This window comes from Papio anubis, chromosome 2 (genome assembly GCF_008728515.1).
Source record: "Papio anubis isolate 15944 chromosome 2, Panubis1.0, whole genome shotgun sequence".
Classification (NCBI taxonomy): domain Eukaryota; kingdom Metazoa; phylum Chordata; class Mammalia; order Primates; family Cercopithecidae; genus Papio; species Papio anubis.
The window spans coordinates 192,297,962-192,321,936 of NC_044977.1; the positions used below are offsets into that span (position 1 = coordinate 192,297,962).

Genomic DNA, 23,975 nt, shown 5'->3' on the forward strand with positions numbered 1-23,975 from the left:
ACGACTGGCAGGAGTATAAACTGGCAAAACTACTTTAGAAAATTTGGGAGGCTGGATACAGTGGCTCGCGCCTGTAATCCCAGTTACTCAGGAGGCGGAGGCAGGGGACTGCTTGAGGCCAGGAGTTCGAGCCCAGCCTGGCCAACATGGCAAAACTCCGTCTCTACTAAAAATGCAAAAAAATTAGATGAGCGTGGTGGTGTGCGCCTGTAATCCCAGCTACTCAGGAGGCTGAGGCAAAAAAAGAAAAAAGAAAAGAAAAGAAAAAAATTTGGGGTTGGTGCGGTGACTCACAGCTGTAATTCCAACATTTGGGAGGTCGAGGAGGGAGGATTGCCTGAGCTCACCAGTTAGAGACCAGACTGGGCAACGTGGCAAGATGCTGTCTCCATTTTTTAAAATTAAATTAAGTTAAATTAAACTAGAAATTGGGTATTAGCGGCCGGGCGCAGTAGCTCACGCCTGTAATCCCAGCACTCTGGGAGGCCGAGGCGGGCAGATCATGAGGTCAGGAGATCAAGACCATCCTGGCTAACAGTGAAACCCCGTCTCTACTAAAAAAGACCAAAAAATTAGCCGGACGTGGTGGCGGCGCCTGTAGTCCCAGCTACTCGGGAGGCTGAGACAGGAGAATGGTGTGAACCCAGGAGGCAGAACTTGCAGTGAGCCGAGATTGCGCCACTGCACTCCAGCCTGGGAGACAGAGCGAGACTCCCTCTCAAAAAAAAAAAAAAAAAAGGACATTGGGTATTAGCTTGTAAAGTTGACTTCTATCTGTATTTTTTTTTTTTTTTTTGAGACAGAGTCTTGCACTGTCACCCAGGCTGGAGTGCAGTGGCACGATCTCAGCTCACTGCAACCTCCGCCTCCCAGGTTCAAGCAATTCCCCTGCCTCAGCCTCCCAAGTAGCTGGATTACAGATGCCCGCCACTACGCCCGGCTAATTTTTTGTATTTTTAGTAGAGATGGGGCTTCACCATGTTGGCCAGGCTGGTCTCAAACTCCTGACCTCAAGTGATCTGCCCGTCTCGGCCTCCCAAAGTGCTGGGATTACAGGTGTGAGCCACTGCGCCTGGCAAGAAAAAATGGACTTCTACGATACAATGTTCCATCAGAAAATCTCTTCCTAAAGGTCACTTGAAGAACACTAAAATAATGCTTATTTGACAAACTTATAAAGAAGTTATGCAAATAAACTTCATAGAGTTGAAATACCAAAAGTAGAAAGTTTCTCCCAGTGTCTGTTTATAAAGTTTAGTATTATTACACCTAAAACCAATTGTTTTCTGCAAAGATACAAAAGCAGCAGCAGGCTGGGTACCGTGGCTCACGCCTGTAATCCCAGCACTTTGGGAGGCCAAGGCAGGCGGATCACGAGGTCAACAGATAGAGACCATCCTGGCTAACATGGCGAAACACGGTTTCTACTTAAAACAAAACAAAACAAACAAACAAACAAACAAAAAATATATATATAGACACACACACACACACACACACACACACACACACAAAATTAGCCGGGCATGGTGCCTTTAGTCCCAGCTACTTGGGAGGCTGAGGCAGGAGAATGGCGTGAACCCACGAGGCAGAGCTTGCAGTGAGCCGGGATCGCACCACTGCACTCCAGCCTGGGTGATAGAGCGAGACTCTGTCTTAAAAACAATTTTTTATCAAGCAGTTAACACTGGATCTCTTTGTTGACATTGGATGTGAGTGCCTTTCCTTTCTTTCTAGAATATAGAATATAGACAATAACACTTGTCTGTATTCTATTTTTTTCTAAAATGCACGGATACTGTTTTGCAATGAAAACAGTAAGCGATCTTCAATTTAAAAAACCTGCTCATTTTGGCCGGGCGCGGTGGCTCACGCCTGTAATCCCAGCACTTTGGGAGGCCGAGGCGGTGGATCACGAGGTCAGGAGATCGAGACCATCCTGGCTAACACGGTGAAAACCCGTCTCTACTAAAAATACAAAAAATTAGCCAGGCGAGGTGGCGGGCACCTGTAGTCCCAGCTACTCAGGGGGCTGAGGCAGGAGAATGGCGTGAACCCGGGAGATGGAGCTTCCAGTGAGCCCAGATCGCGCCACTGTACTCCAGCCTGGGCGACAGAGGGAAACTCTGTCAAATACATAAACAAACAAACAAACTACTCATCTTACAAGCTCGCTCTCAAATACTTCTCTCACTGCCATGTGACCTCTGCTCCGTCTCTGCTCTCCTACAGCAGTTAATACCATTCTCATGCCAGTTACTGATCTGGTGCCTCTCCATTCCAAATTCATCCTTTCTGTCCATTCTGAAAATGGATCTGGGGCCTTTAAGCACTTTTCCTTTGCCAGGAACTGATGCTAAGCTCTGTCGATATAGGGCGCTGGAGAGACGTGACAGAAGAAAAGGAGTTTGGCTTCCTGGTTCCAGCTGTCACGAGACTCCTGATGGGCAGGCAGCTCCTCCAGCATCAGACTCCAACGGGGGAAGGTGGCCAGCAGCACTGAGTCTACTGGAACAGGGAGCCACCCCACATACTCCTTTTGGGCAGTTTTGTATCAGAGTTAACGATTCTCCTTAGCACCCTAAAGGGCAGATGTCCAGCAACTTTTCCAACAAATAACCATTAAATGGCAGAAACTTCCCTGCCATTCGGTGATTTACAACCATGCTCTCTCCAGTAAGGTCTGGACCTCAGCTCTGGGGAAAGGAAGCACTCTTTCCCAGGCAGGGGGAGGGTCCATCTCAGCCCTAGGGCTAGTAGCTGCTTCTTACTTTTGCTATTCCAACATTCTTTAGAGCTCTATTTATTTTGTTATTGGCTAATCCCTCATTACTCAATTACCCTGTTATAGTCAGTCAATTATGTTTTCTCATGTTCAAATGACTGTATAGCTTCTCTCTCCTGACTGGACCCAGAATGACAGAGTCCCAACCAACCACATGGTACTTGCACACTTCCTTGAAATTCAGTCACCTGGTTTCTAACTTTTCTCTTCTTCTTCTTCTTTTTTTTTTTTTTTTTTTTGAGATGGAGTTTCACTCTTGTTGCCCAGGTTGGAGTGCAATGGCGCGATCTCGGATCACCGCAACCTCTGCCTCCTGGGTTCAAGCAATTCTCCTGCCTCAGCCTTACCGAGTAGCTGGGATTACAGGCATGCACCACCACGCCTGGCTAATTTTGTATTTTTAGTAGAGACAGGGTTTCTCCATGTTGGTCAGGCTAGTCTTGAACTCCTGATCTCAGGTGATCTACCTGCCTTGGCCTCCCAAAATGCTGGGATTACAGATGTGAGCCACCGTGCCCGGCCCTAACTTTTCTTAAACTGGCTGGCAGGTAACACTTTCCATACATCTCTGTATCTATCTGACACTATTTAATATAATGCTTTTAACACAGAGGCACCAACAAACATTTAAACTCACACTTTGAATCAAGAGTCATAAATATCCCATACACCTTCAGTAGTTTCAGACCCTTATAAACAAGTAAACACTTTCTAATGACACATTTTATTTCAGAATCTTCACCAGCAAAGCATAGATAATTTGGATAACATAAGAACGCATCCTTATGCATTCAAACTGCCCAAATTCACAGACCGGTCATGGTTTCAGGCCATAATGTGGCTGCACATGAATGATGCCTACTTATTACTGTAGAAATTTGAACAATGAGGTAAGAAATTATGCTCAGAGTCTAGGCACAGTGGTTCACACCTGTAATCCCAGCACTTTGGGAGGCTGAGGTGGGCGGATCACTTGGGGTCAGGAGTTCAAGACCAGACTGGCCAACATGGAGAAACCCTGTCTCTACCAAAAATACAGAAATTAGCTGGGTGTGGTGGTGAGCACCTGCAATCCCAGCTACTCAGGAGGCTGAAGCAGGAGAATTGCTTGAATCCGGGAGGCGGAGGCTGCAGTGAGCTGAGACCGCATCACTGCGCTCCAGCCTGGGCGACAGAGCAAGACGCTGTCTCAAAACAAACAAACAAAAAAACTGAAAATAACCCAGGTGTGCACCATCCCAGCTACTTGGGAGGCTGAGGCAGGAGGATCACTTGAGCCCAGGAGTTCAAGACAAGCCTGGACAATGTAGAAGACCTTGTCTCTTTCGTCCATACAATGGAATACCATGACTGTAAAAAGGAATGAAGTACTGATAGATGCCACAACATGGATGGACCTTGAAAACACTGTGCGAAATGAAAGAAACCAGTCACAAAAGACCACATATTGTATCATTCCATTCATAAGACAAAAAATAGATTAGCGGTTATTTGTGGGGGGATATGAAATAAGGAGTGACCACTATTCAGTGCAGTATTTCTCTCTGAGGTGATGTAAATATTCTGCAATTAGATAGTGGAGATGGCTGTATAACTTTGTGAATACACTTAAAAAACCCACTTAACTGGCTGGGCGCAGTGGCTCATGCCTGTAATCCCAGCACTTTGGGAGGCTGAGGCGGGCAGATCGTAAGGTCAGGAGTTTAAGACCAGCCTGGCCAGTATGGTGAAACCCCATCTCTACTAAAAATATAAAAATTAGCTGGGCATGGTGGTGCGTTTCTGTAATCCCAGCTACTTGGGAGGCTGAGGCAGAAGAATCGCTTGAACCCGGGAGGCGGAGGCTGCAGCGAGCCGAGATCGCGCCACTGCACTCCAGCCTCCAGACTGGGCAACAGAGCAAGACTCTATCTCAAAAAAAAAGGAAACTCATTTAACTGTATACCTTAAAGGGTGAATTTTACTGTCTATCAATATCTGTTTTTTAAAATTTAAGGAATTTTTAAGGAAAACAAAGAAACCACGTTGGGCCAAACATGGATGCAGAGAGCAAGAGAAATTGACCTGAAATAGAGGCAGAGGCAAGGATGAAGAGTTTGCCTCTGGTGAAGAAGATACTCTAAAGAATATGCCAGAGGCTCCCAGGGCAATGCGAAAAGAAGAGTTCTAGAAATAATCTGAAGAGTGGAAGCATCACTGGGATAATCAGACAGTCTCGCGATGGCACTACTTCCACGGTGACAAAAACCATTTAGAGTATTTGCTGTGTTCAGGAAAAGATCACTGGAATGACCTCACAGCCACGCCTCCTACCTTCTACGCTTACTCTTCATGCCTGGAAAGCAGGCTGATGACAGGCATCTGGATTATTTACTCTGCTAGTAACATTTCTATCCAGTGACAGAAAAATATGAGAATAAAAATGTGTAGTTTTTGCATTTTTAATAAATTAACATCCTTGGATGGGTGTGGTGACTCATGCCTGTAATGCCAGCACTGTGGGACACTGAGGCGGGCGGATCACTTGAGGTCAGGAGTTCAAGACCAGCCTGGGCAACACGGTGAACCTGTGTCTCTACTAAAAAAAATATAAAATTTAGCCAGGCATGATCACGAGTGCCTGCTGTTCCAGTTACTCAGGAGGCCGAGGCATGAGAATCACCCGAACCCAGGAGGTGGAGGCTGCCGTGAGCTGAGATCGTGCCACCGCACTCCACCCTGGGCAATAGAGCAAGACATTGTCTCAAAATACAATACAATACAGTACAATACAATACAATACAATACAAAACAAATACTATCACTTCATTCTCCTACTTAAAACCTCCTCATGGTTCTTAAGGTAAAGCCCAACAGTGCATCATCATCAGGCTCCTAACTTTCTAGACTCATCTCATTTCAGTCTTTCCCTCTTTGGGCTTTAAGTTTTTTCTGTTCTTACTGTTTCTTTAATTGCCATCCGAAGCTTTCGCACATGACCTCCCTGGACACAGGACTTTTAGTGCTAAAACCAGGAAAGTCGTGGACAAACCAGAATGAACTGATGACCCTACTTTCTGTCCACCACCTCCACCTGGCAAACACCTACTTCAAGTACTAGCTTAAATGTCATTCTCTCAGGAAACCTCTGACACTTCTTCATTGCCACAAGCGTAGGTTTATTTCCTTTTATCTCAACATTCATCACACTGGATTTGCTTTTTTAAGGTCTGTCTTCTCTAACTACATATAAACTCCACAAGCATGGACCCAGTGAGTATCTATCTATCTTGTTGACCATTACATCACCATCACACTGGACACTGTGTTTAGCCCAGAGTAGGTGATGAGTCATTATTTCTTGAATGAATACATCAGTGAATGAGAGGATTTCATCTGTGACAGCATCAGATTTAAAGGGTTTTTTCTTCTTTAGACTAGTGGAGACCCAGGCAAGTTTGAAGATACATTCACTATTCTCTCTCTTTTAAGGTCACTATTCTAGAAAGCTAAGACGAACGCTCCATTTATCTTGTTCATCACAACTGATAAAACTGACCCAGAAACCTCATCCCTTAAGCACCGTATGTTCAAGATGAGACCCCAGGTCATTAGTCTAAACTCTCACTATTCAATCTCTAGTGCAAGTAGTCTCAGTATTTATAGCAGATCATCTTCCTAACCAGAAGATGGGATTCCAGGCAACAGGAACAGTAAGTATGATGCAGCTCATGAGACAGCAAGGAGATCAGAGGGCAGAGGTAGCAAGCAATGGAAAAAAAACTAGGCTGAGTGGGGCCAGAAAGGTGCAGGTGCTGGGCATAGGAAGCAACTGGAAATTCTAAGGGTTTGGTGTTAATAGTTTTTTCTATCCTTATATAACAAAAGTAGTACATGATCATCACAAAAACCTCAAACCAGAATAAAGTCTAAAATAAAAAAAGAATAACCCTAAGTCTACTTCTCAGAGATACCTGTTTTTGGTATTTTCACACTAGAAGTTACTAAGCAGGGAAATGACATAAATGGAAAAAATAACGGAAACTTCGTAAATCTCTCCTGTTGGATACAGTGAGTTCTAGATTTCTCTTCAAAGAATCAGTATTATCCTCCATTTTAAAGTTTAACTTCCGCATAGTTTTGGTAAACAACCTTTTCCACCAGTTTTAATCAGTAGTTCACATCTGTTACCCCGGTCGCCTGCTCCATCCTGACTCATCCTGGTCACCTGCTTTGACCTGAGTCACCCAGGTCACCTGCTCTGACCTAAGTCACCTTTAGTTACCTGTTCCTAACCATCCTTCCCACTAAACTACTCACCCCGCCACTCTGGCTCATACCTCTGGTCTCTTTCAAACAGCCAATTGGAATTAGCTTAGACCGTGAGGTCCAACCCTAGCCAACAGGGGAACGACACAGCAGTAGGGGATACCTGTGTCAGGAATAAGAACCCGTTCCCCTCCCTTGTTCAGGTGTGCTCTCACCATTGTTCCATCTGCGAGGACCCCCTTTCTGCAAAAAGTAAAATTGCCTTGCTGAGAAAATTAAATTTACACTTGAGTGCTATTTCTTTGCCGCACCGAGGAACAAGTATTTTGTTTCTTTCTCTTTTTTGTTTTTTTGTTTTTTTTGAGATGGACTCTTGCTCTGCTGCCCAGGCTGGAGTGCAGTGGCACAATTTCGGCTCACTGCAACCTCCACCTCCCGAGTTCAAGTGATTCTTCTGCCTCAGCCTCCCGAGTAGCTGCGATTACAGGCACGTGCCACCACACCCGGCTAATTTTTGTATTTAGTAGAGATGGGGTTTCACCACATTCGGCAGGCTGGTCTCGAACTTCTGACCTCATGGTCCTCCCGCCTCGGCCTCCCAAAGTGCTGAGATGACAGGCGTGAGCCACCACACCCGGCCCAAGCATTTTGTTTCTAATACTCCTAATGTATTCACTCATTCAAATATTTATTAAGTGCCTAAAAAAGTCTCAGTTTGGAGCTCACAAGTAACAACGACTACTCTGAAACGAGTTAAGGAGCTGACAGGGCCCAGTGGAACACACTGGAAAGGGGGACCCAGAGCTCCTATTTAGATGAGAGTAATTAGGCAAAAAAAAACCCCAAAATTGGCTTTTGACAGATGAAAAGGAATTTGTCAGGAGAGAGAGAGAGAGAGAGAGAGGAAGGTATCTGTATACAGAGGCCACAGGGAGTGTAAAGGCATTTTGTAATTCAAATGAGACCCTTTTTCTCTTTTTCTTCTTCCCCTTGGCTTTCACTCAATCACATTAAAAAAGTGAAACAATGACAAAGCGTGAAGGAAGTCAAGTGGTGAGGCTCAGAAAATGCTTCAAAACTGCCTGACAGTAGGGAACAGGGAGAGAACACGTCAGCGACAAGAAAGACTACTTAAAAAGCTGGAAGAAGGGGCCGGGTGCAGTGGCTCACACCTATAATCCCTGCACTTTGGGAGGTTGAGGCAGACGGATCATGAGGTCAGGAGTTCAACAACAGTCAGACCAACACAGTGAAACCCCGTCTCTACTGAAAATACAAAAATTAGCCAGGCATGGTGGCACACACCTGTAATTCCAGTTACTAAGGAGGCTGAGGCTGCAGTGAGCCGAGACTGTGCCACTGCATTCCAGGCTGGCAACAAGGCGAGACTCCGTCTCAAAAAAAAAAAAAAAAGTCTGGGCGCAGTGGCTCACGACTGTAATCCCAACACTTTGGGAGGTCGAGTTGGGAGGACCACATGAGGTCGGGAGTTCGAGACCAGCCTGACCAACATGGAGAAACCCCAGCTCTACTAAAAATACAAAATTAGCCAGGTGTGGTGGCACATGCCTATAATCCCAGCTACCCAGGAGGCTGAGGCAGGAGAATCACTTGAACACAGGAGGTGCAAGTTGCAGAGGGCCGAGACTGTGCCACTGCACTCCAGCCTGGGCAAGAAGAGCCAAAGTCTATCTCAAACAAAAACAAAAACAAAAACAAAAAGTCAGAAGAAGAAACGCGTAAACACTCTGAAGTCTAGTTTTCCCTAATTTTGGCCATGAACCCCAAATAGCAATTCAAAATGGAAAAATGAGGAAGGAGAGTCCACAGACATATGAAAAATTTTCAGCCTCACTAGATTTATCAAACAGATGCAAAATGGAACAAGATACCAGTCTCCTACTACCGAAGTGAAAATCTATCAATCTGAGGTAAAATCTTTTATTGAAAGATGAAGGTCAAGATTGATGTTACTACTTAAGTGATTACCTAAGTTTCAAAAAATTGAAACAGGCTTTCTCTAGTAAATAATGGTATCAAATCAGAAATCACCAACGTAGTCTGTCCCAAATCTCCACCAATACAATTTATATGAGATCTTTGAAGGATTTCAACTAGCTTTAAGGTCAACCGTACTGAAAAAAGACTTGTGACCCAGCCATGCTCTGCCTCATAAAACAAAGTTCAACCATCTGCCTAAAAGAACATATGAAGATACCTTGTCTCTCTCCACTAGCCATCCCTTTATTTGGAGACTCAGAGTCTGTTTTGAAGAATCAAGGCGGAATTAAGAATTGGTCAGCCACTCCTTTGCTAAACAGAAGCAGTTTTTGTGGCAGCCACAGTTCCTTATCTTCTCTGATCTCTCAACATACATTCAGGGAGACTACCAGGCACAAATTCCAGAAAGTGAACCAGGAAGTGTGTGTCTGTGCCGGTGTGCAGGTAAGGTTCCAGCGGGGCGGGGCTGTGTAAGGGCAGGAAAACCGGAAGGACACCCTGCTTCCTGGGAGGTTTAGCGAAGTAACAAGGAGAGTGTTATGTTGTGGGTGTAACATCAGAATCAGAAAACCCCTAACAGCAGCAAATGCTAGAAATCAGGGCCACTCGGCCGGGCGTGGTGGCTCACGCCTGTAATCCCAGCACTTTGGGAGGCCGAGGCGGGCGGATCACAAGGTCAGGAGATCGAGACCACGGTGAAACCCCGTCTCTACTAAAAATACAAAAAATTAGCCGGGCGCGGTTGTGGGCGCCTGTAGTCCTAGCTACTCGGGAGGCTGAGGCAGGAGAATGGCGGGAACCCGGGAGGCGGAGCTTGCAGTGAGCTGAGATCGCGCCACTGCACTCCAGCCTGGGCGACAGAGCGAGACTCCGTCTCAAAAAAAAAAAAAAAAAAAAGAAATCAGGGCCACTCGCATACATCAGCTCAGACTCACACAGACAGAAACAGGGTAGGGTAAGATCCTACTACCTTAGCCCAGAATACCATATGAAGAGGAAAGTCTATTAATCACTGGAAATCAGGCTGGGAGCTGCATATTTATCCCTCAGCAATACATCTGAGAAGTGGTTTCGTCAGAACTCCAGTCCCCTGTAGAGGCAAGGAAAACCCACACACATTTCTGACAAATGCACATCAGATAGGACGTAACAGTTACTGTTCAACGGTAAGTAAGCAGTAAGAAATCCAGCACTGATCCTAACAACAAAAGAAAACCACAAGGAAGATCACCCTTCCCACAAAAGCAGAACCTAACTTACAAGGTAAATTACTTCAGGAACTTCCTGTCACAATTTGGCAAACTACACAAAACAGGCCGCCTACGGAGAGAGGAGACCAGGATGCGGTAAGATCATTTAAGAAAAGTGAGATAGATTTTAAAAGGATACAAAGAAATTAAGATTGCAATAGCAGAAATAAAGCCAACATTGGAAGTGAAAAAGAGAAATCAAACGAGTGATAAAAAGCGCAAACATCTGAGCAGCTCACGTAGGGGACAGAAATGGTGAGCCAGCCTAATAATTACACGTGTTTTCAAGGAAGGAAACAGAACAATTGAAACAAAAGTAATCACCAAAAGTATTATTGGAAATTTTTGAAAAAGCACCAAGTACAAAGATCACAAGGAGCTAATGCTTCAGGCAACATTAGTGAACATGTACAAGTCAGAATCTGTCAAAATATTTTAAAAAAAAGAAAAAGGAAAATTCCTACCACCATCCAGGCACAGGAAAAAAACAAAATGATTAATGCAAGGCGACAGAACAACATTAACAGAATTTCTGAGGGAAGTTAGCAATCTAAATCATTAAATGTGGCTTCCAGGTACTCCTAGTGAAAATACTAGCTGAAAACGTACACTATATGATATACATCATTAATGAATTTAAATATAAAACTGAGAAAACTGGCAATGAGCAATGAATTCACATAACTAAGGTTTAAATAACTTGTGTTAATACTAAATGTAATTACCGAGATAAAAGAAAGAATTAGGCCAAGTGTGGTGGCTCTCACCTGTAATCCCAGCACGTAGGGAGGCTGGGGCAGGAGGATAGGATCACTTGAGCCCAGAAAATGAGGCAGGTGTGGTAGCATGCACCTGCAGTCCCAGCTACTCAGGCGGCTGAGATGGAGGACTGCCTGAAAGACTGCAGCAAGCATAGGTTGCACCACCGCACTTCAAACTGGACAACCTTCCTATATCTGAAGATTGTAATTTTTTTTTCTCAGGCTGGGCACGGTGGCTCATGCCTGCATTCCCAGCACTTTGGGAGGCCAAGGCGGGCAGAACATGAGGTCAGGAGATCGAGACCATCCTGGCTAACATGGTGAAACCCCCGTCTCTATTAAAAATATAAAAAATTAGCCAGGCGCGGTGGTGGGTGCCTATAGTCTCAACTACTCGGGAGGCTGAGGCAGGAGAATGGTGTGAACCAGGGAGGTGGAGCTTGCAGTGAGCCGAGATCGCGCCACCGCACTCCAGCCTGGGCCACAGAGACTTCTGTCTCAAAACAAAAACAAAAAACAAAAAACAGAACGTAGACATTCCAAATATCTGAGATAAAAGCAAACCAAATACAATTTACAAAGCAAAAAAAAAGAAAACATTGATAGGTGAACAGATAAACGAAAGTGGTATAATATGTAGAATGGAATATTATTCACCCTTAAAAAGGAATTAAGTACTACAGGTTGAGTATCCCTTATCCAAAACGCAAAATGCTTGGGGCTAGAACTGTTTCAGATTTCTAATACTGGAATATTTGCATATATATAATGAGGTATCTTGGGGATGAGACCTAAGTCTAACTATGAAATTCATTTGTGGCTGGGTGTGGTGGCTCACACCTGTAATCCCAGCACTGTGGGAGGCCGAGGCAGGCAGATCACCTGAGGTCAAGAGCGAACTGTCTTGCTGACAGTTTCCGTCAACAAGACTGAAACTGTGTCTTTAAAAAAAAAAAAGAAATTCATTTGTGTTCCATAAATGCCTTATATATATATAGCCTAAAAGTAATTATGTATATGTATATAAATTTTTGTGTTTTTTTGGGGGACAGTCTTGCTCTGTCACCCAGGCTGGAGTACAGTGGCGTGATCTGGGTTCACTGCAACCTCTGCTTTCTGGGTTCAGGAGATTCTCATGCCTCAGCCTTCCAAGTAGCTGGGATTACAGGTGCACACCACCACACCCTGCTCACTTTTCTATTTTTAGTAGAAAACAGGGTTTTACCATGTTGGCCAGGCTGGTCTTGAATTCCTGGCCTCAAGCAATCTACCCATCTTGCCCTCCCAAAGTGCTAGGATTACAGATGTGAGCCACTGCACTTGGCCAATATTTTAAGTAATTTTGTGCATGAAACACAGTTTGCATTAAGTACTTATATATGGCATTTACCATTTGTGATGTCATGTCAGCACTCAGAAACTGTTGGATTTTGGAGCATTTCACATTTTGGATTTTCAGATTAGGGATGCTGAACCTGTACTATATGCTACAAAATGGATGAACCCTGAAAATACTGTGCCACATGAAATAATGAGCGAGACACAAAAGGACAAACATTGCATGATTCCAGTTATATGAAATACCTAAAAGAGGCAAGTTCATTGAGACAGAAAATAGATTAGAGATAGGCTACTAGGGGTTGGAGGTAGGGAATGAGGAGTTCAGTGTTTAATGAGTACCGGGTTTCAGTTGGGGAAGATGAAAAAAATTCTGAAGATAGATGGTGGGGAAAGTTGTACCACAATGTGAGTGCTTAATGCCAAAGAACTGTACACTTAAGAATGTTTAAGATGGTAATTTTATGTTACATATATTTTACAACAATTTAAAAAAAGCAACAATGAATCATTAAAAAACAGAAAGCATTAAATAAAATAACAGAAACATACCAGAAAGCATTTATTAAAATAAACATGTTTCGGGATTAAAAAAAAAACACACTTTATTTTAGGTTTTAAGCATTCATTTTTAATGCTTCAAGCATTAATATGTTTTAAGCATTCATTTTGGAATAAAGCAAAAATAAACTACATGCAATTTTAAAGACACAACAAAAAACAGTAAAGAAAGATAATGCTGAATAATTTATTGAACAAAAAAAGTACACACAGGAATTTAAGACAAGCAAAATATAAGATGCAAAAATGTTAAATAGGACAATCATTTGAATGGATGAGGTATAATTCATAATGAAGATCTTGAGAGGTGTAGAATTTACACATGTACCAAATAATACTGAATCAAAACATGACAAAAATTATCAGAGTTGGGAGAATGAGAACTTAAGCCACAGACTTAGGAAAAAAATATCTGCATAAGAAGTATCTACCAGCCTGGGCAACAGAGTGAACTGTCTCTACAAAAGGACTTTAAAAATTAGCCAGGTATAGGCCAGGCACAGTGGCTCACGCCTGTAATCCCAGCACTTTGGGAGGCTGAGGTGGGTGGATCACCTGAGGTCAGGAGTTTGAGACCAGCCTGGCCAACACGGTGAAACCCCATCTCTACAAAAAAACCACAAAAAATTAGCTGGGCGTGGTGGCAGGCACCTATAATCCCAGCTACTTGGGAGGTTTAAGGCACAAGAATCACTTGAACCCAGGAAGCGGAGGTTGCAGTGAGCTAAGATCGCGTCATTGCACCCCAGCCTGGGTGTCAAGAGCGAAACTCCATTAAAAAAAAAAAAAAATAGCCAGGTAGGGTAGCATACCTGTAGTCCTGGCTACTCTGGAGGCTGAGGTGAGACGATTGCTTAAGCCCAGGAGCTCGAGGCTGCAGTGAGTTCTGATCGCACCACTGCATTCCAGCCTGGGCAACAGAGCAAGACTCTACCTCAAAAAACAAACAGAAAACAATGAGACACTACTACCTATTGGAATGGGTAAAATCCAAAACAATGATAACATTACACGCTGGAAAGGATATGAAGCAACAGGAACCCTCACATCCATTGCTGGCAGGAATGCAAAATGGTACAGCCACTTTGGAAGACAGCTGAACAGTTTCTTACAAAATGAAATACATTCTTACCATACACTCCAACAATCAGGCTCCTTCGTATTCACCCAAATCAGCTGAAAACTTACGTCCACCCGAAAACCTACACATGAGCACTTGAACACACATTGTTTCAAAGATATACAAATGGTCACTAAGTGCATGAAAAAATGCTCAACGTCACTAATTGCTGGGGAAATGCAAATCAAAATTAATGTGATACCACCTTATACCCATTAGGATGGCTACTATTAAAAACAACAGTTGTGTTAAAAAGTATGTAGAGAAATTGGAACTGCTATGCACTGCTGGTGGAAATGTAAAGTGATACAGGCACTGTGGAAAGCAATACAGTGGTTCCTCAAAAAAATGAAACATGGCATTATCATATGACCCAGCAACTCCATTCTGGGTATGTCCCCAAAAGAACGGAAAACAAGGTCTCAAAGAGGTGTCTATACACCCACGTTCATAGTAGCATTATTCTCAGTACCTAAAATATGGAAGCAACCCAAGCGTCTACTGATGCATCAATGGACAAGCAAAATCAGGTAAACACATACACAGGAATACTCCTCACCCTAAAAAAAAAGAAAAGACATTCTTTTTTTTTTTTTGAGACTGAGATCCTGGCTCTGTGTAGCCCAGGCTGGAGTGGGTGGCTGGGATCTCAGCTCACTGCAAGCTCCGCCTCGAGGGTTCCACGCCATTCCTGCCTCAGCCTCCCGAGTAGCTGGGACCACGGCCCGCCACCTCGCCCGGCTAGTTTTTTTTGTATTTTTTTTAGTAGAGGCGGGGTTTCACCTTGATGGCCGGACCAGATGCTAAATCTCTCCTGACTAAGTGATCCCGTCTGACCTCTAAAGAATGCTGGGATTACAGGCTTGAGCCACCCGGCTGACCTTTTTAAGACAGGTCTCACTCTGTTGCCCAGGCTTTGGAGTGCAGTGGCTCCGACTCACTGCAAGCTCCATGCCTCACGGGTTCCATCTCTCCTGCCTCAGCCTCCTGAGTAGCTGGGACTATAGGCGCCTGCAGCCCAGCCTAATTTTTTGTATTTTAGTAGAGGCGGGGTTTCTGTGTGTTAGCCAGGATGGTCTCGATCTCCTGACCTCGTGATCAGCCACCTGGAAGCCTCCCAAAGTGCTGGGATTACAGGCGTGAGCCAATGTACCTGGCCAAAGAAAAGAAATTCTGACGTGCGACAACACAGATGAACCTTCAGAATTAGTGAAATAAGTCATAAAAACACAAAATATTATTCCACTTACATAAGGTACTTAAGAGTAGTCAAAATCACGCAGACAGAAAGGAGAATGAGGAGAGATGGTTTAATGGGTATAGAATTTCAGTTTTGCAGGATGGAGAGTTTCAGAGACGGATGGTGGTGATAACTGCACATTATAAATGTATTTAGTACCACTGAACTGTATACTTCAAAATGGTTAATATAGTAAATTCTGTTACATGTATTTTACACCACAATCAAAAACTCCACACATCGATGCTTACAGCAGCTTTATTCATAATCACCAAACCTGGTCCTTTGATAGGTGAATGTACATCCAGACAATGGAATATTATTCAGCACTAAAATGAAATGAGCCATCAAGCCATGAAATGACAGGGAAGAACCTCAGATGCATACAGCTAAGTGAAAGATGCCAAGCTGAAGAGGCTTCACACTGTATAACTCCAACTGTGCGACATTCTGGGAAAGGCATTGCCATGGAGACAGGAAAAGGATCAGTGTTGCCAGGGGTTGCGGTAAAGGGGAGAGGAACAGGTGGAGCAGAGAGTTTTAAGGTGGGGAAATCATTCTGTATAATACTGGTGGATACGTGTTGTTACACATTTGTCAAAACCCACTGAATGTACAATACTGTAAACTCAACCACCACATACTTATTTTATACCTTATTTTATTTTATACCTGTTTGTTCAAAGCTCTGTAAAATATTTTTTAAAAAAACAAATAAATGAAAAAGAAACTTCAGATGGAAGTGCTATAAAGGAAAATAAACACACAGAGGGGCAGGAAGTTAGATGCAGTGGGGGCAGGCAGAGGTGATCATGAAAGATCTCTTTCAAATATGGCCTTAGTGACATTCAGGCAGAAGAAATAAAAATTCAAAGGTCCCAACGTGAAAACAAGCTTCTCAGAAACAATGCTACCTCTTTGTCTTTGACAGATTAGGAAGATTCTTAAATTAATAAAAATTATTAATAACGACTATAGCTCTTACTAGCACTAACAAAGACTAAGTCCTATATTTAATATGAACTATTTATAAAAATTGGTAATACAAATAATCTTAGTCATTAATTAACAGGTATGTATAAAACTGTATATTACCAACAGAAAATGTTCTTTTTAAGTTTTCATAGAACATTTTCTAAAATGGATTATGTTTTAAGTCACAAAGAAATCCTCAATAAGTTTAAAAGATATTTTAAAAGATTATAGAAGCTGACAACAATGAAAGAAAATATAAGAGTGAATAGAATTATCCTAAATACCTCCTGAGTCAAAGAGGAATCAAAACAGAACCACCAACTATTTGGAAAATACTGAGCAGAAGAACATCATTCATGTAAATTAGAATGTGCAGCCAATGCTGCATTCAGAAGCAAATTAAGAACATTAAACATTTTTACTACTAAAAGACATTAAAAGGAACTAGCTTTGCACAGTGGCAGTATCGTAGCCAATGAGGGCTATTCCAGGTGCGATTATTGCGATTATTTTCAATTAGCAATAATTATGAATTAATGAACTTAATTCATTAAGTTAGTTAAAGTATTAACAACAACAAAAAAAGCAGGAGAGCAAAACAAAGACAAAAGTAGAAACAGGGATTCAGAAAACAAACAAACAAAAAAATAGAATAAATAAATCTCAAAGCTGGTTAGTAAAAAAAAAAACCACTAAGTAGACAAACATTTGGCAAATTCAGAAAAATAACGAAATCACTAATAAAAGATGGAAATGAATACCACAGATCTTAATGACAAAAGATTATACACACCTATACAGTAACAGATTTGAAAATCTAAAAGAAACGATCTAGGAAATAAAAATTATCAAAAGTGACTCACGAATAAGGATTCCTGAATAGGTTATAGAAGTTAACTACAGAAGTTTAAATAAAGGCCTTTTTTTTTTTTCTTATGAGATGGAGTTTTTTTCACTCTTGTTGCCCAGGCTGGAGTGCAATGGCACGATCTTGGCTCACCGCAACCTCCACCTCCTGGGTTCAGGCAATTCTCCTGCCTCAGCCTCCTGAGTAGCTGGGATTACAGGCACAAGCCACCACATCCAGCTAATTTTGCATTTTTAGTAGACACAGGGTTTCTCCATATGCTGGTCAGGCTAGTCTCGAACTCCGAACCTCAGGCGATCTGCCCACCTTGGCCTCCCAAAGTGCTGGGATTACTGGCGTGAGCCACCATGCCGGGCCTATTCTTATCAAACTAAATTTTTGAGATTCTCCTCTAACCTTTCAAAAAACTGTGTATGCATGACTAATGTGAGTGGGATTTTGGTTATTCATGATATATGCCTTATGATACCTTTGGTTAATAGCAAATTTACTATTACATATCTTCAGCGATAGGTAAAAGAAGAAAACCATATCATCATCTAAATGTTACAATAACATCTGATAAAATTCAGAAGCCATTCCTATTTTTTGTAAAGCCGAAACAGAATAAAATAATAATCTTTCTCTAAATCCAACAGCGGCCATCATCCCTAACTGAAAATATATTAATACCAAAGTCATTTCAAGACAATGACACCTCTCTTATTTAACCAGTCTTGGAATTTCAGGCCAATGTAAGAAAGACCTAAAACAGGGTTAACGGCTGGGCACAGTGGCTCATGCCTTTAATTCCAACACTTTGGGAGGCTGAGACAGGCGGATCACAAGGTCAGGAGACCAAGACCATCCTGGCTAACATGGTGAAACCCCATCTTTAAAAAACAGGAAAACAAAAACAAAAACAAACAAACAAAAAACAAGGTTAAATATTGTAACCATAAAAAAGTGGCTGAAGTTACTATTATTCTCAGATAAAACAATGAACCTGGAAAACAAAATAAACAGACTTTTACTGAAGTCCAGTAAGATAATAAAAACACCAATGAACAGAAACAATCTAGTTACTTCTTCCTCTATTTTTTTTTTTTTTTTTAACTTGGAGACAGAGTCTCATTCTGTTACCCAGGCTGGAGTGCAGTGGCTGGATCTCCGCTCACTGCAACCTCCGCCTCCAGGGCTCAGACGATTCTCCTGCCTCAGCCTCCCAAGTAGCTGGAACTACAGGTGTGCATCACCACACCCGGCCAATTTTTTGTGTTTTTAGTAGACACAGGGTTTCACCATGTTGGTTAGCTGTCCTCAACTCCTGATATCAGGTGATCCACCCACCTAGGCCTCCCAAAGTGCTGGGATTACAGGCATGAGCCACTGCACTCGGCCAAATATTTTTATACCTGTATTTTATTTCTGTAGCAAAACTATTTTAAAACTCTTTTATGAAAGAGGCATGAAAAAATTCCAGAAAGATTAAGATTGAAACACTATGGGCCGGGCACGGTGGCTCACGCCTATAATCCCAACATTTTGGGAAGCCAAGGTGGGCAGATCACCTGAGGTCAGGAGTTTGAGACCAGCCTGACCAACATGGCAAAACCCTATCTCTGCTAAAAAAAAAAAAAAAAAAAAAATCAGCGGGGTGTGATCCCAGCTACTTGGGAGGCTGAGGCAGAGGAATCGCTTGAACCTGGGAGGCAGAGGTTGCAGTGAGCTGAGATCCAACACTGCACTCCAGCCTAGGTGACAGAGCAAGACTCCGTGTCAAAAAAAAAAAAAAAAGAAAGACAACAATTATTATTATCATTATTATTATTTTTTTGAGACGGAGTCTCGCTCTGTCGCCCAGGCTGGAGCCGGATCTCGGCTCACTGCAAGTTCCGCCTCCTGGGTTTACACCATTCTCCTGCCTCAGCCTCCCGAGTAGCTGGGACTACAGGCGCCTGCCACCTCGCCCGGCTAGTTTTTTGTATTTTTTGTAGAGACGGGGTTTCACCGGGTTAGCCAGGATGGTCTCGATCTCCTGACCTCGTGATCCGCCCGTCTTGGCCTCCCAAAGTGCTGGGATTACAGGCTTGAGCCACCGCCCCCGGCCAACACAACAATTATTAAAAGTACCAGAAAAAAACACATAAGAATGTTTTTGTAAAGGTGGAATGAGGAAGATCTTAAACAGAAGGCAAAAGATTAATATCTATGACACGTGAAGAGCTTCTACAATTCAGTAAGGAAATATAGATTGGTAACGTCTTTTTGGAATGCAATTCAAAAGGAAAAAAGAAATTTAAATGTACACTTACAAGTCGTTTTAATGGAAATACATACATATGCATGTGCACAAAGACATACGTATAAAGAAGTTCATTCAGGCTCTAGTTTTAGTAACTCAAAGTCAGAAATAACATAAATGACCACAAATAATTAAGGTACTACCTGTAGTGTACTATCTTTTGACTTAAAAAGTAGAGGTGCCACTATATGTAATGATATGGTTAACGATCAGATTTTTTATTTTAAAATCAACATAAAAAGTATCCAACACACAACAGGGACTTATTTCTACCTTAGTAAGTAAAACTATTAACAGTGGGTAGGCACTTCTAAGGAGTGGGACTAAAAAGTGGAGCGAGAGCAATTTTCACTTTTTAAGAATTTTATAAGACAGGGCTGTGTCTGTCACTCAGGCTGGAATGCAACGGTGCAATCACAGCTCACTGGACCTCCAACTCTTGGACTCAGGCAATCCTTCTGCCTCAGTCTCCCAAGGTGCTGGCATTTTCACCCTTTAAATATTTAATCGACTTGTTGGAACCTTTTATAACATGGACTGCTTTTAGAATTTAAATGTAAAATAAGGAACAAAACCACTGTTCCAGTTTGTTACAATGGTTCTCTCTGCCAGCTGAGACTAAGGTGATTTTTGTCTTAATAGTTTTTACTACTTTCCAAATTTCTTATTTAATATTGTTTTCTGCTTTTATTTTTGACTCATTTAAGAGATGGGGTCCCCCTATGTTGTCCAGGCTGACCTCAAATTCCTGGACTCAAAGGATCCTCAGCCTCCCGAGCAGCTGGGACTACAGGCACCACCAGCCACTGCCCACTTCCCAACTTCTCTACAGGAAATATGCATATTTTTAAATCTGAGAAATCTGTGTTCGAAAACCCTATGTTTTATTTCAGTGGTGAAACAATTTTATGTTTTTCTTCTGAAAAATTATATTTTATTCACCAAAAAAATTTTTTATTTTTTAGTTATGGTCTCAGAAACTTCGTTCTTTTAGATGGCAGTTTTATTTTTGTTTTTGAGACGGACCCTCACTGTCACCCAGGCTGAAGTGCAGTGGCACGATCTCAGCTCACTGCAGCCTCTGCCTCCTGGGTTCAAGCAATTCTCCCGCCTCAGCCTCCCGAGTAGCTGGGGTTACAGGCGCCTGCCATCACATCCGGCTAGTATTTTTATTTTTAGTAGAGAATACTAAATTCTCTACTAAAGAATAGTAGAGAATATAGGTTTTACCATGTTGGCCAGGCTGGTCTCGAACTTCTAGTTCCAAGTGATCCGCCCGCTGCAGCCTCCCAAAACGCTGGGATTACAGGTGTGAGCCAACACACCCGGCCTACAAGGCAGTATTAAATCTAAATTTAGGAGTATCAACTCTACAGCATATAAGAATAGGCTATTAACTAACGTTTATTAAGAACTACACTTACAGAATACCTGCATTCCTTCATTTGATCTAAATGTTCCTATGAAATTGGTATTATTATTTTTATTATCCCCATCTTACAGATGAGAAAAGTCTTGAAAGGAATGTGTTATCTTGCCCAGGGTAAAGCAGAACAGTAAGAATTCAAACGCAGGACTCTAGCTCCAAACCACATGGGATACAGGGAGTAAGTTCTGAAGTAACTCAGGGAGAGGAGGCTGGAGCACTGAAATCCTGAATCAATGTTCAGACTGACTACCCTTAACCAGGCAAGTGACCCTAGAAGGGAAGAAGCGATGAAACTCAACTCTGATCACAGAAGAAAACAACCAGCATTTTATTTTTGGGGCGCAATGAGGGTTTTTTTTTCCTTTCCTATTCTGTTCTGTTAAGGCACAAAAAGGATCCTAGAAAGAGCTCGGACACACAATTTGCAATTAATACGCTCCCTCTGATTAGTCTGGAAACTTAACTAACAAACTGATCAAAACCCTTATGACTTAAAGTCTTGAAGATGACCCAGTTTCAAATTTTAATCAAAAGTGGAAAAGTCAGAAGGCCAAACAAAATGCTATCTCAAGTATTATTATAATAATCAATTTTGATAGATAAAAGATAGGAAGAATCTAACAATACCTACTTATTTTATCCTTGGCTACTTGACAAAGTTCTTAGATATTAGAAAAGTATAATTGAAAGATTATCTTTAGCTACCTGAACAAATTCTAAGTCGTCTCTCTTAAAAAGTATAATTGAAAAGAAATAGAAACTGTTGGTGGGGTGCAGTGGCTCACGCCTGTAATCCCAGCATTTTGGGAGGCTGAGGCGGGCAGACCACCTGAGGTCGGGAGTTTGAGACCAGCCTGACCAACATGGAGAAACCCCATCTCTACTAAAAATACAAAATTAGCCGGGCGTGGTGGCTCATGCCTGTAATCCCAGCTACTCGGCAGGCTGAGGCAGAAGAATCGCTTAAGCCCGGGAAGCGGAGGTTGCAATCGCACCATTGCACTCCTGCCTGGGCAACTGAAACTCCGTCTCAAAAAAAAAAAAAAAAAAGAAAGAAAGAAATATTAATTGTTAGCCGCATCTACTTCGGAACCTGTCTAACATAAAGATCAGAGAGCCCTATCACTTGTATACTCGAACTACAAACTTAATTTTGAATTTGGGTTTGCAAGGTTAGTATTAAATAGCACGGAGTCCAGTTATCTCTCTGAATGATAGTAAACCATAAACCAAGGCCCTAAAGGAAGTGAAATACCCAGGAACTCTTCCTTCATAAAAATATCTGCTGATAAGAAGAAACTAGCAGAGAAGCCAACACCTACAGACCAAGTGTCAAACTCCAACAAAACTCCAACCTTTCTACACCTTAATCCCTCCGGCTAATAAAACACCCATTAAGTTAAGGACAACTGATACTACTATTTAAGAAATGATGACAGTATTGAAGTTGAGTATTGGAGTCATTTTTTTCAGAGCCTTGCTGGAGAGAAAGGTAACAATGGGCTATTTAGTGAAAACACAAAATACACTGAATTTAGGTCAACCTCTGTTACCAAATCGGAAAGTTGGTTTAAGACCTACATCTATCACAGGTTCACTTTCCGTAATAAGGGTCAATCAGTGTGCTTGGCTAATAAATAGCTCGAAAAGATTTAATAGCCGAGGATGACAGAGTGAAAAAGTTGCCCGAAATCCATACTCCTAACAGAACATGAAAAAGGCCCTTCTATATACACGAGCATGAGTGGGTTTTACAAAAGCCAAAGACCTTCTGGCGAAGTGGACAAGTTTTAACCTGCTTTAAAAATTACTGTTCACTGCCTTCATCCCAATCTAACTTTATTGAGTGTTATTCTATTGGACAACCCTACAAAAACAAAACCCCCAGAGCAAATTCTTGTACATTTCAATATCCTGCCTACTTATAAGAGCGGAAGAGTCGAACACAGCAGGGGAAAAAAACGTGACGCGCACAACCTTGATCCAAAACACAGCTCTTCGTAGTCTAATTTTAGGCCTAACCATTCTGTCTTTCCAGAAAGCTTAAAAAAGAAAACAAAGAAACGACACATCACCTGTAACGCAGAAGTGAGATAATGATTTCAACGGGAGTTCCTTAGGTATCCAGGGAAGACAAATCCCGCTCACACTGCCCAGAGAATAGTACTATTAAAATTAAGATACAAGGATGGGTACAACCTCACACCCACTGACGATGACACGCTTCTGTTCTTGGATGACTTATCTTTAAAGAATTAGTCAAAAGGTTGAGTCCACAGAGAAATCTGTGGCATCGTTTTGTGTTTGTGCGTGCGTTTCCAAGAAAGCCAAACATGGCGAAAAACCAATCTTAACTTCACCTAAGTTATCTAAAGCAGCTAATTCCACCCCTAGGCTGAAGCTCAGACAGGAGCGAGAAGCTCCGAGAGTTCCGCCCGTCAGCGGGGCCTCTAGCGCCCGGGACGCTCTGCGTTTCCACCGGTGTGGAATGTGGAAGAGGCTCCAGGCTGGAGCGGAGAAAACAGCCAAGCTCCTGGCGACAATGTTCCCGAGCAGTGAAACTGGGGTGAACAGAGAGCGAGCAAGGAGGGGCTGAGAGCCAGCGAGAGAGGAAACACCAACGAACAAAACCGGAGAGTCTGGTCCAGCATTAAGAAAACGGGGCAAAGGAAGAGGGTGAAACGGGAGGGCAGGGAAGACCGAGAGTCGGCAGCGCCCGTGGGGCCGCGCGGTTCAGGGCAGGGCTGGGTCCAGGAAGAGTCAGACCCCGGCAGCCCAGCAAGCTTCCCATTTCGGGCTAAAGCCAGCGAAGAAAACGGCCCTGGGGAGCAGACAATGAGCCACCGCCCCAGGAGCCGCGGCTCCCGGCACGCAGGTGGCGGCTCCCCGGCCCCGCGCGGGGCAGGTCGGCCGTCCCGGGCCACTCCCGCCCGCCAGGCCGCGGAGGAGGACGGAGGAGGAAGAGAGCCGGCCCGCGTTCCGCGCCGGCCGGCCTAGGTGCACTTACCCCAGGCGAGGGAAGGTCCCCGCCCCAGCGAGGCGCCTCCGTCAGAGCTCCCGGCGGGCTGCGGAGCCGCCCCGGGCCAGCGCGCGGCGCGGGAAGGGGAGGGGAGGG

The 23,975-nt window shown here is 43.1% G+C and overlaps 1 protein-coding gene across 3 annotated transcripts in view; it reads right to left on the reverse strand.

Annotated features, from left to right (window-relative positions):
* Positions 1-23,975, reverse strand: part of PAK2 (p21 (RAC1) activated kinase 2) — a 93,809-nt gene extending 69,834 nt beyond the window's left edge. For all 3 annotated transcript variants that reach the window (XR_644374.4, XM_021935065.2, XM_009202025.4), the window contains exon 1: positions 23,868-23,975. The gene's annotated coding sequence lies outside the window, so the exon portion shown is untranslated. The remainder of the gene's footprint in view (positions 1-23,867) is intronic.